The sequence below is a fragment of the Globicephala melas genome, chromosome 8 (assembly GCF_963455315.2).
Source record: "Globicephala melas chromosome 8, mGloMel1.2, whole genome shotgun sequence".
NCBI classification, from domain to species: Eukaryota; Metazoa; Chordata; class Mammalia; order Artiodactyla; family Delphinidae; genus Globicephala; species Globicephala melas.
This window is the reverse complement of record NC_083321.1, coordinates 10,665,207-10,674,178: the sequence shown is the minus strand read 5'-3', so window position 1 is coordinate 10,674,178 and position 8,972 is coordinate 10,665,207. Positions and strand designations below refer to the sequence as shown.

The 8,972-nt window shown below is 40.4% G+C and overlaps 1 protein-coding gene across 6 annotated transcripts in view; it reads left to right on the top strand.

Moving 5' to 3' along the window:
- Positions 1–8,972, top strand: part of STX3 (syntaxin 3) — a 145,436-nt gene that overhangs the window by 74,126 nt on the left and 62,338 nt on the right. The gene's annotated exons all lie outside the window — the stretch shown is intronic.

Sequence of the window (8,972 nt, the reverse complement as noted above, 5' to 3'; positions counted from 1 at the left end):
TCACAGTCTGAGGCACTTGCTTTACAATAAGCCCTCTTGGCTCTCAGGCGAGCATCAGCCAGGTGAGGTCTGGCTTTATGCAATGAATTAAATTGACGTGACCTGGGTTCCAGCCTAGGCTCTTTGAAGTTGTTTGATGTTGGGAAAGCAATGGGCCATAAATGGTTTTGTTTGATTTCTCTTTCCTTATCTGGGGATGAAAGCAGTCTCAAACACCCTGGGCTTTTAGATATTATCTTTGAAAGTAAGTAATTGCAAAACGTGAGCTCAATGAACTATATTAAGTCATATGTATATATTAAAAAATGTTTTTAGAATTGTAGCTGTATAATAAAGCAAAGTATATCTCCCCCTCACACAGAGAACTGGAAGTAATGAGATTACGAAGGAGGGGGCTAGTTTTTTTTTCTAACCACCGCATTTTAAGTAGCTCCTTTTAGGAGGCCATTCTCACAGTGACTCCCAGCTTAGACTGACACAACATTGTAAATCAACTTATACTCCGATAAAAATTGAGAAAATATACCATATGATGAAAAAGCAAAAAGAAAAATTCAAATTCCTTTTAACGACCTCCAGGCCCTGTAAGATCTGGCATCTGGTTTCCTTCTGGACTTCACCTCCACCCACTTTCTCCTTTGTTCACTCTGTTCCAGCAGCACTTCTTGTTCCTTGAACCCATCAGCCACCTTTGCTCTTGCTGTCCTCTCTGCCTGGGAAATCCTTACTCCAAATACTCTCATGGTGGCTCCCTCACTTCTTTCATGTCTCCGCTCAAAGGTCAGCTTTTAGAGAAGCCTTCCAGACCATTACATATGAGACAGCCTCACCTCCCTGACACCCACCGTGCCCCTTACCTGCTCTAGCGCCTCACCCTCTGTCATACTCTATGTGTAGTTCACTTACTGTATGTCTCCTTCCCCACTAGCATGTCTGCTCCAAAGGGGCAGGAGCTTAATCTATTTTGTACACTGCTTTGTCCCAGGTACTTGAGACACTACCCAGCTCACAGTAGGAATCAAATGAATACTTAAAAAATTATTTATTTATTTTTTTATTTCATTTCATTTTTTAGTTTCTGGTGTACAGCAGAGTGATTCAGTTATATATTCTTTTTCATATTCTTTTCCATTTTGTTTACTACAGGATATTGAACATAGTTCCCTGTGCTATACAGTAGGACCTTGTTGTTTATCTATCTTATATATAGTAGTTTGTATCTGCTAATCCCCAAATCCTTAATTTATCACTCCCCCACCCCCTTTCCCCTTTGGTAACCATAGTTTGGTTTCTATGTGCGTGAGTCTGTTTCTGCGTTGTAAATAAGTTCATTTGTATCATATTTTAGATTCCACATGTAAGTATCTTATGATATTTGTCTTTCTCTGTCTGACTTACTTCATTTAGTATGATAATCTCTAGGTCCATCCATGTTGCTGCAAGTGGCATTATCAAATGAATACTTTTTGAATGAGTGAATTAATGAACAAATATATAGCATGGGTGATTAAAAAAAGCATTTTTTTTTCTTTCTTGGACTAATTTGGTGGTTTCATAGGTGAGAACGCAGGATACGTATTGGGGTGTGCTAGACAGCTTCTAACATCGACCCATGTTCCCACCTCCTGGCATTCATGCTCTTATGTAATTAATCCCCTTCTCTCGCGTGTGGGCTGGCCTTGCCTCTAATAAATATAATACAGCAAAAGTGATGGGATGAGGTTGCAGTAGACCGGCTCCGTCTTGCTTGCAGTCTCTCTGGCTCTTCTTGCTTTTTGCTCTGATGAAGCAGCTGCCGCGCTGTAAGACGGCTTATGGAGGGGCCGGTGCAGCAAAGAACTGAGAGCAGCTTCTATCCCACAGCCAGGGAGGAAAGAATCCCGCCAAGGGTCACGAGAATGAGCTTGAAGGCAGATCCTTCCTCAGTTGAGCTTTGAGATGTAAGCAGCCCCAGCCCATATCTTGATTGTAGCCTCATGAAAGACCATGAGCTAGAGGACCCAGGTAACCTGTCCCTGGATTCCTCCCCCATAGAAACTGTGAGATAATAAGTGTTGTTGTTTTAAGCCATTAAGCTTTAGGGTGACTTGTTATACAGCCACATATCACTAATACACAGCCTTTGGTGGGGGATGAAGCCAGAAAGACAATTTTGGTCTGCATGGTAGAGAGCCTTGTATGCCCTATGAAGGAGTAGAATAATCCCCCCACCTCCAAGACGTCCATATCCTAATCTCTGGAATCTGTGAATATGCTGAGTTACATGGTAAAGGTGAGACAGGCTGGGACCTGGGACCCTTTGTGCTGTGCTGCAACGCTTGAACCTGGACAAACGTCTCCCTGAGCAGCAAAATACAAAGAAACTATAAGGGTCTAAAAATAACTTCATGAATGTGCAGTTGGGGCAAATTCTGGACAAAAAATACAAAAAGACCAAACAAGCTCAACTGGCACCTCTGAAGAGCTGGGAGCAAAAGCAGGGTACCTCCTGTGCACAATACCGCCAAAGGGGTGGGCAGACCACCTAGCCACCCCCCAGGCCCGAGCCCCAGACGCATCCCTACCTTCACCCCCACGTAAGGAACCAGCTTGTCCTGCTCGGGGAGTGAGCTAGCAAGGGAACATGACACTTGTTCTTGCTGCCCCTGCTGTGGCAGGGGTCCCGATAAAGCCTGGCCTGAATTTCTTGTCTGGCCTCTGATCAATGTCTACTGACTAAGGAGTCCAAAAACCCTGGTCGATAACAAAGGGAATTAAGGTCATTATTAAAATGACTTTAAAATAGGAAGACTATTGTAGGTTATCGCGATGGACCCAATATGATCACAGGAGTCCATAAGTGAAAGAGGGAGGCAGGAGACTTAGAGAAGGAGATGTGATGAAGGAAGCAGAGGTCAGCATGATACAATTGCTGGCCTTGAAGGCGGCGGAGCCATGAGCTTAGGAGCGCAGGATTCCTCCAGAAGCTGGAACACACAAGGAAATGGATTCTCCCCCTAGAAGCTCTTGAAGAACACAGCCCTTTCAACACTTTGATTTTAGCCCAGTGAGTCCCAGTTCAGACTGCTGACGGCCAGAAGTGTAGGAGAATATATCTGTCTTTGTTTTAAGCCAGTACATTTGTGGTAATTTGTTAGAGCAGCAGTAAGAATCTAATGCAGGATTAGGAACCAGCATGGTGCTGACCTTGGGTTCCAGAGCCTGCTTGTAACAGTCCTGAGATAACCCGTGCACACCTGGTGTGCCTGCTCTTTGAACACATACTTTCTTGTAAATTACGTTACAGCCACAGTATTGCTTCAAGACTAATGTTGACACAGTTGTTTCTATTAGCAAATAACTTTCAGAACAGGAACCCCAGAGGCTATACTTCCTTTTTTTTAAATTTAGTTTATTTTTTTATACAGCAGGTTCTTATTAGTCATCCATTTTATGCACATCAGTGTATACATGTCAATCCCAATCTCCCAATTCATCCCACTGCCACCCCCCACCCCCGCCGCTTTCCCCCCTTGGTGTCCATATGTGTTTTCTCTACTTCTGTATCTCAATTTCTGCTCTGCAAACCGGTTCAGCTGTACCATTTTCTAGGTTCCACATATATGCGTTAATATACGATATTTGTTTTTCTCTTTCTGACTTGCTTCTCTCTGTTTGACAGTCTCTAGATGCATCCACGTCTCTACAAATGACCCAGTTTAGTTCCTTTTTATGGCTGAGTAATATTCCATTATATATATATACCACATCTTCTTTATCCATTCGTCTGTCTATGGACATTTAGGTTACTTCCATGACCTGGCTATTGTAAACAGTGCTGCAATGAACATTGGGGTGCATGTGTCTTTTTGAATTATGGTTTTCTCTGGGTATATGCCCAGTAGTGGGATTGCTGGGTCATATGGTAATTCTATTTTTAGTTTTTTAAGGAACCACCATACTGTTCTCCATAATGGCTGTATCAATTTACATTCCCACCAGCAGTGCAAGAGGGTTCCCTCTTCTCCACAACCTCTCCAGCATTTGTTGTTTGTAGATTTTCTGATGATGCCCATTCTAACTGGTGTGAGGTGATACCTCATTGTAGTTTTGATTTGCATTTCTCTAATGATTAGTGATGTTGAGCAGCTTTTCATGTGTCTCTTGCCCATCTGTATGTCTTCTTTGGAGAAATGTCTGTTTAGGTCTTCTGCCCATTTTTGGATTGGGTTGTTTGTTTTTTTACTATTGAGCTGCATGAGATGTTTATATATTTTGGAGATTAACCCTTTGTCCATTGATTCATTGGCAAATATTTTCTCCCATTCTGAGGGTTGTCTTTTGGTCTTGTTTATGGTTTCCTTTGCTGTGCAAAAGCTTTGAAGTTTCATTACGTCCCATTTGTTCATTTTTGTTTTTATTCCATTACTCTAGGAGATAGATCAAAAAATATCTTGCTGTGATTTATGTCAAAGAGTGTTCTTCCTATGTTTTCCTCTCAGAGTTTTATAGTGCCCGGTCTTACATTTAGGTCTCTAATCCATTTTGAGTTTATTTTTTTGTATGGTGTTAGGGAGTGTTCTAATTTCATTCTTTTACATGTAGCTGTCCAGTTTTCCCAGCATCACTTACTGAAGAGACTGTCTTTTCTCCATTGTGTATCCTTGCCTCCTTTGTCATAGATTAGTTGACCATAGGTGCGTGGGTTTATCTCTGGGCTTTCTATCCTGTTCCATTGATCTCTATTGCTGTTTTTGTGCCAGTACCATATTGTCTTGATTACTGTAGCTTTGTAGTGTAGTCTGAAGTCAGGGAGTCTGATTCCTCCAGCTCCATTTATTTCCCTCAAGACTGCTTTGGCTATTCAGGGTTTTTTGTGTCTCCATACAAATTTTAAGATTTTCTGTTCTAGTTTTGTAAAAAATGCCATTGGTAATTTGATAAGGATTGCATTGAATCTGTAGATTGCTTTGGGTAGTATAGTCATTTTCACAATGTTGATTCTTCGAATCCAAGAACATGGTATATCTCTCCATCTCTTGGTATTATCTTTAATTTCTTTCATCAGTGTCTTATCATTTTCTGCATACAGGTCTTTTGTCTCCCTAGGTAGGTTTATTCCTCGGTATTTTATTCTTTCTGTTGCAATGGTAAATGGGAGTGTTTCCTTAATTTCTTTTTCAGATTTTTCATCATTAGTGTATAGGAATGCAAGAGATTTCTGTGCATTAATTTTGTATCCTGCTACTTTACCAAATTCATTGATTAGCTGTAGTAGTTTTCGGGTGGCATCGTTAGGATTCTTTATGTATAGTATCATGTAATCTGCAAACAGTGACAGCTTTACGTCTTCTTTTCCGATTTGTATTCCTTTTATTTCTTTTTTTCTCTGATTGCCATGGCTAGGACTTCCAAAACTATGTTGAATAATGGTGGTGAGAGTGGACATCCTTGTCTTGCTCCTGATCTTAGAGGAAATGCTATCAGTTTTTCACCATTGAGAATGATGTTTGCTGTGGGTTTGTCATATATGGCCTTTATTATGTTGAGGTAGTTTCCCTGTATGCCCACTTTCTGGAGAGTTTTTATATAAATGGGTGTTGAATTTTGTCAAAAGCTTTTTCTGCATCTATTGAGAGGATCATATGGTTTTTCTTCTTCAATTTGTTAATATGGTGTGTCACATTGATTGATTTGTGTATATTGAAGAATTCTTGCATTCCTGGGATAAATCCCACGTGATCATGGTGTATGATCCTTTTAATGTGTGGTTGGATTCTGTTTGCTGGTATTTTGTTGAGGATTTTTGTATCTATATTCATCAGTGATATTGGTCTGTAATTTTCTTTTGTTTGTAATTTTCTTTTAGTATCTTTGTCTGATTTTGGTATCAGGGTGTTGGTGGCCTCATACAATGAGTTTGAGAGTGTTCTTTCCTCTGCAATTTTTTGGAAGAGTTTGAGAAGGATGGGTGTTAGCTCTTCTCTAAATGTTTGATAGAATTCATCTGTGAAGCCATCTGGTCCTGGACTTCTGTTTGTGGGAAGATTTTTCGTCTCAATTTCATTACTTGTGATTGGTCTCTTCATATTTTCTATTTCTTCCTGGTTCAGTCTTGGAAGGTTATACCTTTCTAAGAATTTGTCCATTTCTTCCAGGTTGTCCAATTTATTGGCATAGAGTTGCTTGTAGTAGTCTCTTAGGATGCTTTGTATTTCTGCAGTGTCTGTTGTAACTTCTCCGTTTTCATTTCTGATTTTATTGATTTGAGTCTTCTTCCTCTTCTGCTTGTTGAGTCTGGCTAATGGTTTATCAATTTTGTATATCTTCTCAAAGAACCAGCTTTTAGTTTTATTGATCTTTGCTATTGTTTTCTTTGTTTCTATTTCATGTATTTCTGCTCTGATCTTTATGATTTCTTTCCTTCTGCTAACTTTGGATTTTGTTTGTTCTTCTTTCTCTAATTCCTTTAGGTGTAAGGTTAGATTGTTTATTTGAGATTTTTCTTGTTTCTTGAGGTAGGCTTGTATGTCTATAAACTTCTCTGTCAGAACTGCTTTTGCCGCATTCCGTAGGTTTTGGATCGTCGTGTTTTCATTGTCATTTGTCTCTAGGTATTTTTTGATTTCCTCTTTGATTTCTTCAGTGATCTCTTGGTTATTTAGTAATGTATTGTTTAGCCTCCATGTGTTTGTGTTTTTTTACGTTTTTTTCCCCTGCAATTCGTTTCTAATCTCATAGCGTTGTGGTCAGAAAAGATGCTTGATATGATTTCAATTTTCTTAAATTTACTGAGGCTTGATTTGTGACCCAAGATATGATCTTATCCTAGAGAATGTTCCGTGCACACTTGAGAAGAAAGTATAATTTGCTGCTTTGGGATGGAATGTCCTATAAATATCAATTACATCTATCTGGTCTATTGTGTCATTTAAAGCTTGTGTTTCCTTATTAATTTTCTGTTTGGATGATATGTCCATTGGTGTAAGTGAGGTGTTAAAGTCCCCCACTATTATTGTGTTATTGTCAGTTTCCTCTTTTAGAGCTGTTAGCAGTTGCCTTATGTATTGAGGTGCTCCTATGTTGGGTATATATATATTTATAATTGTTATATCTTCTTCTTGGATCGATCCCTTGATCATTATGTTATGTCCTTCCTTGTCTCTTGTAACATTCTTTATTTTAAAGTCTATTTTATCTGATATGGGTATTGCTACTCCAGCTTTCTTTTGATTTCCATTTGCATGGGATATCTTTTTCCATCCCCTCACTTTTAGTCTGTATGTGTCCCTAGGTCTGAAGTGGGTCTCTTGTAGACAGCATATATATATGGGTCTTGTTTTTGTATCCATTCAGCAAGCCTGTGTCGTTTGGTTGGAGCATTTAATCCATTCATGTTTAAGATAATTATCGATATGTATATTCCTATGACCATTTTCTTAGTTGTTTTGTGTTAGTTTTTGTAGGTCCTTTTCTTCTTTTGTGTTTCCCACTTAGAGAAGTTCCTTTAGCATTTGTGGTAGAGCTGGTTTGGTGTAGTTGAATTCTCTTAGCTTTTGCTTGTCTGTAAAGCTTTTGGTTTCTTCATTGAATCTGAATGAGATCCTTGCTGGGTAGAGTAATCTTGGCTGTAGGTTCTTCCGTTTCATCACTTTAAGTATATCATGCCATGCCCTTCTGGCTTGTAGAGTTTCTGCTGAGAAGTCAGCTGTTAACGTTATGGGAGTTCTCTTGTATGTTATTTGTCGTTTTTCCCTTGCTGGTTTCAATAATTTTTCTTTGTCTTTAATTTTTGCCAATTTGATTACTATGTGTCTCAGCGTGTTTCTCCTTGGGTTTATCCTGTATGGGACTCTCTGTGCTTCCTGGACTTGCGTGGCTATTTCCTTTCCCATGTTAGGGAAGTTTTCGACTATAATCTCTTCAAATATTTTCTCAGGTCCTTTCTCTCTCTCTTCTCCTGCTGCGACCCCTATAATGTGAATGTTGTTGCATTTAATGTTGTCCCAGCGGTCTCTTAGTCTGTCTTCATTTCTTTTCATTATTTTTTCTTTAGTCTGTTCCACAGCAGTGAATTCCACCGTTCTGTCTTCCAGGTCACTTATCCATTCCTCTGCCTCAGTTATTCTGCTATTGATTCCTTCTAGTGTAGTTTTCATTTCAGTTATTGTATTGTTCATCTCGTTTGTTTGTCCTTTAATTCTTCTAGGTCCTTTTTAAACATTTCTTGCATCTTCTCGATCTTTGCCTCCATTCTTTTTCTGAGGTCCTGGATCATCTTCACTGTCATTATTCTGAACTGTTTTTCTGGAAGGTTGCCTATCTCCACTTCATTTAGTTGTTTTTCTGGGGTTTTATCTTGTTCCTTCATCTGGTACATAGCCCTCTGCTTTTTCATCTTGTCTCTCTTTCTGTGATTGTGGTTTTTGTTCCACAGGCTGCAGGATTGTAGTTCTTCTTGCTTCTGCTGTGTGCCCTCTGGTGGATGAGACTATCTAAGAGGGTTGTGGAAGTTTCCTGATGGGTGGGACTGGTGGTGGGTAGAGGTGGCTCTTGCTCTGGTGGGCAGAGCTCAGTAAAACTTTAATACACTTGTCTGCTGATGGGTGGGGCTGGGTTCCCTCCCTGTTGGTTGTTTGGCCTGAGGCGACCCAACACTGGAGTCTAGCCGGGCTCTTTAGTGGAGCTATGGCGGACTCTGGGAGGGCTCACGCCAAGGAGTACTTCCCAGAACTTCTGCTGCCAGTGTCCTTGTCCTTATGGTGAGGCACAGCCACCCCCCGCCTCTGCAGAAGACCCTCCAACACTAGCAGGTAGGTCTGGTTCAGTCTCCTATGGGGTCACTGCTCTTTCCCCTGGGTCCTGATGCGCACACTACTTTGTGTGTGCCCTCCAAGAGTGGAGTCTGTTTCCCCCAGTCCTGTCAAAGTCCTGCAGTCAAATCCCGCTAGCCTTCAAAGTCTGATTCTCTAGGAATTCCTCCTCCCGTTGCC